The sequence below is a fragment of the Scyliorhinus torazame genome, chromosome 25 (genome assembly GCF_047496885.1).
Source record: "Scyliorhinus torazame isolate Kashiwa2021f chromosome 25, sScyTor2.1, whole genome shotgun sequence".
Classification (NCBI taxonomy): Eukaryota; Metazoa; Chordata; class Chondrichthyes; order Carcharhiniformes; family Scyliorhinidae; genus Scyliorhinus; species Scyliorhinus torazame.
Window position 1 is genome coordinate 44346467 of NC_092731.1, and position 5581 is coordinate 44352047.

At 52.4% G+C, this 5581-nt stretch overlaps 1 non-coding gene across 1 annotated transcript; it reads right to left on the minus strand.

Annotated features, from left to right (window-relative positions):
* Positions 1–290: 290 nt before the first annotated feature.
* Positions 291–362, minus strand: trnan-guu (transfer RNA asparagine (anticodon GUU)). The gene has a single exon. It is a non-coding gene; the product is annotated as a tRNA-Asn (tRNA).
* Between the last annotated feature and the right edge of the window lie 5219 nt (positions 363–5581).

The following is a 5581-nucleotide window of genomic DNA, read 5'->3' on the forward strand; positions in this document are numbered from 1 at the left end:
CTCTTTGAATTGTATCGTTTTTGCGAGTGCATATCGTGTGCGACAAATGGCGCATGTTGAAGGCAGCGTTTTTCTTTTACAGGGGCAAATGTGGGAAATGAAGAAGGTAATGTGTCCGTTTCGCTGGCCCTACGCATTGCACAGAAATATTGGTGTGGGCGGTTTTGATAAGCGGTCTCAATTCCGCACTTTTGATTGCATCTCTGGGGCGGTGTGCCTTGGCGGATTCGACAGCCGATGTACCAATTCTAAAAAAACATTCCCAATTTTTTTCTGGTAAGGTACAAACTCTCCCCGTCGGGGAATTGAACCCCGGTCTCCCGCGTAACAGGCGGGGATACTAACCAATATACTAACGAGGAACTTCAGTTTGGCAAGACACGCTTGGCCAACTGAGGGTTTCTGCGCCTCTGAAATCACTCCATTTACTGAAGATGCTCGATTTGTCTGTGAAATCAGTAAAATCGCGGCAACTCAATACCATGTAGAAAGGAAGATCGTCCCATGTTAATTTTGGAAGGCTGGATGCAGGATCGCCCAAACACTTCCACGTGTATTGAGCTGTAAATATTGAGGCGGTTCTTCACTTCAGACCCTGACATCTGCAGGCGGGCTAATGGCAGCAATATTCACGCGATCAGTTCCAGTGGCATGAGATTCCTCAAAAATTATATCGGAAATTATGTTTGGCTCCATGTAAATTAAAAACAATTTCAATTAACCAGTTGCCTAAACAGGGCCGCTACTTATATAGTCAGCAAGCAACATTATACATCAGACTTTTGTGCAAATCAGGAGATGTGTATTTTTGCTTTTCCCAGAAAACACATTGAATTAAACTGTCTTGTTCACCATCACGACACAGTATGAAGAGCGATGGGATCGGCAGGTTCCAAAATCACGAATCACGTCTACGGTGGTTACATTCGTGTCAGAAGTGTGTCGGCCCAGGGCACAGTGTCTGAGGGACTGGGTCTGCGTGGGGCAATTATGATATTCAGTACACTGTCAATGAGATTTTGTTCCCCTTTACTTCGGAATAATAGACAGAGTAGTGAAGCAAAGAAGTCATGAAAGACAAATTCAGGAACCACGGTTCAGAAGGGTCCACTATGCGTCACTTTACAAGACATTTCTTGGAATGAGGCTGATGCGTGTTGAGAGATGATCCGGTTCATCAAATTTATACATTTTGTGGCCAGTTTTTGCATTTTCATCGCGGTTCGAAGGCCGTTGTTTAATATCGCGGGGTGCAGGTCATCTGTATCGGCAAATCTGTTCCTAACCAGTAGCTGCGGGTCACTGTCGGATCCTGCCTGAGTTGGTTGAGTTGACCGTTGGAGAAATCTCTCTGAATTGTATCATTTTTGCGAGTGCATATCGTGTGCGACAAATGGCGCATGTTGAAGGCAGCGTTTTTCTTTTACAGGGGCAAATGTGGGAAATGAAGAAGGTAATGTGTCCGTTTCGCTGACCCACGCATTGCACAGAAATTTTGGTGCGGGCGGTTGTAGCGCACAAAGACTCCGTGAGACGAATAGAGGGAAATCGATGAGGCTTTATTAAGCGTGTCTGTTCCCCCGCAGCTCGATAGATGAATGGCCTGCGGGGGAGGACTCCGGCTTCTTATACTCCGCCTTCAGGGCGGAGCTAGATGTCAACGGCCAACCAGGACCCAGGATCTGTCAGCCAATAACATTAGGGCTTCCAGTGCCACATGACCCCCAATACATACTACCACATTCACCCCTTGTCAAAAATGAACCCGGCGGGGTGATGCTTCGTATGGTGGTAAGGGTTTACAGGGCTGGTCCTGGGAGGAAAAAAAAACATTCACATGGTAATACAGTATGTACACTTTTGTCCTGTTTGAACTATTTACAGAGGGTATAGGGAGAAAAGCAAAATGTTCTTGTGAAAATTCTATATTTTGATTTAGATCGACGCCACGAGTCGGTCGGGCGGTCTGGTCGTCCGTGTCGATCGCCTCGGCCCCCGTGGTGGTGGTGGTGCTTGTACCGGTGTTGTCGTCTCCGGGAGCCTTACGGTTTCAGCTTGGGCTTTATTCTTGGTCGGGCCTGAGGGGAGGGGAACCGATCCTCCAGGGAAGGGGGCGGTCGTGGGGTGCGGCGGTGGCAGGAAGAGGGGGGGTTGGGTGAATGGTGTCGGGGGGGGTGTGTGTGTTGCCGGCGGGCGCCAGATCCCGCAGGGAGACCGTGTCCTGTCGGCCGTCGGGGACTCCACGTTAGCGTACTGCGGGTTCGCGTGGAGGAGGTGAACCCTTTCAACCAACGGGTCCGCCTTATGTGCCCGCACATGCTTTCGGAGCAAGATGGGTCCTGGGGCCGCCAGCCAGGTCGGCAGCGACGTTCCAGAGGAGGACCTCCTAGGGAAGACAAGGAGACGCTCATGAGGCATTTGATTAGTGCTCGTACATAATAACGACCGGATGGAATGGAGAGCGTCCGGGAGGACCTCCTGCCACCGTGAAACTGGGAGGTCCCTGGACCGTAGGGCCAGTAGGACGGTCTTCCAGACCGTGCCGTTCTCCCTCTCTACTTGCCCGTTCCCCCGGGGGTTGTAGCTGGTCGTCCTGCTTGAGGCTATGCCCTTACTGAGCAGGAACTGGCGCAGCTCGTCACTCATGAAAGAGGACCCCCTGTCGCTGTGGACGTATGCGGGGCAACCGAACAGTGTGAAGATGGTGTTCAGGGCTTTAATGACTGTGGCCGCGGTCATGTCAGAGCAGGGAATGGCGAATGGGAAGCGGGAGTATTAGTCCATCACATTAAGAAAATATGTGTTGCGGTCGGTGGAGGGGAGGGGCCCTTTGAAATCGAGACTAAGGCGTTCAAAGGGGCGGGAAGCCTTAATCAGGTGCGCACCATCCGGCCTGAAAAAATGCGGTTTGCATTCCGCGCAGATGTGGCAGTCCCTTGTGACTGTACGGACCTCCTCTAAAGAGTATGGGAGGTTGCGGGACTTGATGAAGTGGAAAAACCGAGTGACCCCCGGGTGGCAGAGGTCCTCGTGGAGGGTTTGGAGGCGGTTAATTTGTGTGTTGGCACATGTGCCGCGGGATAGGGCATCGGACGGCTCATTCAGCTTTCCGGGACGATACAAAATCTCGTAGTTGAAGGTGGAGAGCTCGATCCTCCATCTTAAGATCTTGTCGTTTTTGATTTTGCCCTGCAGTGCATTATCGAACATGAAGGCTACCGACCGTTGGTCAGTGAGGAGAGTGAATCTCCTGCCGGCCAGGTAATGCCTCCAATGTCGCACAGCTTCCACTATGGCTTGGGCTTCCTTTTCCACTGAGGAGTGGCGGATTTCTGAGGCGCGGAGGGTCCGGGAGAAAAAGGCCACGGGTCTGCCCGCTTGGTTAAGGGTGGCCGCTAGAGCTACGTCAGAGGCGTCGCTCTCGACCTGGAAGGGGAGGGACTCGTCGATGGCGCGCATCGTGGCCTTTGCGATATCCGCTTTGATGCGGCTGAAGGCCTGGCAAGCCTCTGTCGACAGAGGGAAGGTCGTGGTCTGTATTAGGGGGCTGGCCTTGTCTGCGTACTGGGGGACCCACTGGGCGTAGTATGAAAAGAACCCCAGGCAGCGTTTCAGGGCTTTTGGGCAGTGCGGGAGGGGGAATTCCATGAGGGCGCGCATACGTTTGGGGTCGGGGCCTATTATCCCATTGCGCACTACGTAGCCCAGAATGGCTAGCCGATTGGTGCTAAAAACGCACTTGTCCTCGTTGTACGTGAGGTTCAAGGCTTTGGCGGTCTGGAGGAATTTTTGGAGGTTGGCGTCGTGGTCCTGCTGGTCGTGGCCGCAGATGGTTACATTGTCGAGATACGGGAACGTGGCCCGCAACCCATGTTGATCAACCATTCGGTCCATCTCCCGTTGGAAGACCGAGACCCCGTTTGTGACGCCAAATGGGACCCTTAGGAAATGGTATAATCGCCCGTCTGCCTAAAAGGCTGTGTACTTGCGGTCACTTGGGTGGATAGGGAGCTGATGGTAGGCGGACTTGAGGTCCACGGTGGAGAAGACTTTATATTGGGCAATCCGATTGACCATGTCGGATATGCGGGGGAGAGGGTACGCGTCTAGTTGTGTGTACCTATTGATGGTCTGGCTATAGTCTATGACCATCCTTTGTTTCTCCCCTGTCTTCACTACTACCACCTGCGCTCTCCAGGGACTATTGCTGGCCTGGATTATGCCCTCCTTTAGTAGCCGCTGGACTTCGGACCGAATGAAGGTCTGGTCCTGGGCGCTGTACCGTCTGCTCCTAGTGGCGACGGGTTTGCAATCCGGGGTGAGGTGCGCAAACAAGGACGGGGGTTGCACCTTGAGGGTTGCGAGGCCGGAGATAGTGAGTGGGGGTATTTGGCCGCCGAATTTGAACGTAAGGCTCTGTAGATTGCATTGGAAATCTAATCCCAGTAAGGTGGGGGCGCAGAGTTGGGGAAGGACGTTTAGTTTGTAGTTTTTGAACTCCCTCCCCTGCACCGTTAGGGTAACTATGCAGAATCCTTGGATCTGTACGGAGTGGGATCCTGCAGCTAGGGAAATCTTTTGTGCGCTGGGGTAGGTGGTCAAGGAACAGCGTCTTAACGTGTCGGGGTGGATAAAGCTCTCCGTGCTCCCGGAGTCGACTAGGCATGGTGTCTCGTGGCCGTTTATTAGCACCGTTGTGGTCGTCGTCTGGAGTGTCCGGGGCCGAGCTTGATCGAGCGTAATTCAAGCGAGACGTGGTTGTAGTAGTGGAGTGGGGTCCGTTGTTGCCGTCCAAGATGGCGTCGGGGATGAAACATGGGACACATGTTGCTGCGAACGCCGTCTGGAAATCCTCCGAGTCTTCGATGACGGAGAAGATCTCCGTGCTCACCCTCGAGTGCAGGACCTGTAGTTTTTGGTCTTCTGTGACCCGGCCGGTGGCCGTTCTGAGGTAGGCCTCGAAGCAAGTCTGCCAGTACTTGAAGGCTGCTGCCACATTCACTGCGTGGGGGCTGATCCTCAGGCATTCCGGAATGATCCTGAGCTCCATAGTCCTTTTTAGGCACGCTTAATAAATTGTAGCGCACAAAGACTCCGTGGGACGAATAGAGTGAAGTCGATGAGGCTTTATTAAGCGTGTCTGTTCCCCCGCAGCTCGATAGTAGAATGGCCTGCGGTATACATACTACCACAGCGGTTTTGATGAGCGGTCTCAATTCCGCACTGTTGATTGCATCTCTGGGGCGGTGTGCCTTGGCGGATTCGACAGCCGATGTACCAATTCTAAAAAATCATTCCCAATTTTTTTCTGGTAAGGTACAAACTCTCCCCGTCGGGGAATTGAACACCGGTCTCCCGCGTGACAGGCGGGGATATTAACCACTATACTAACAAGGAACTTCACGAGGAGCGAAATCACTCCATTTACTGAAGATGCTCGATTTGTCTGTGAAATCAGTACAATCGCGGCAACTCAATACCATGTGGAAATGACGATCGACCCATGTTAACTTTGGAAGACTGGATGCAGGATCACCCAAACTCTTCCGCGTGTATTAAGCTGTAAATATTGAGGCGGTTC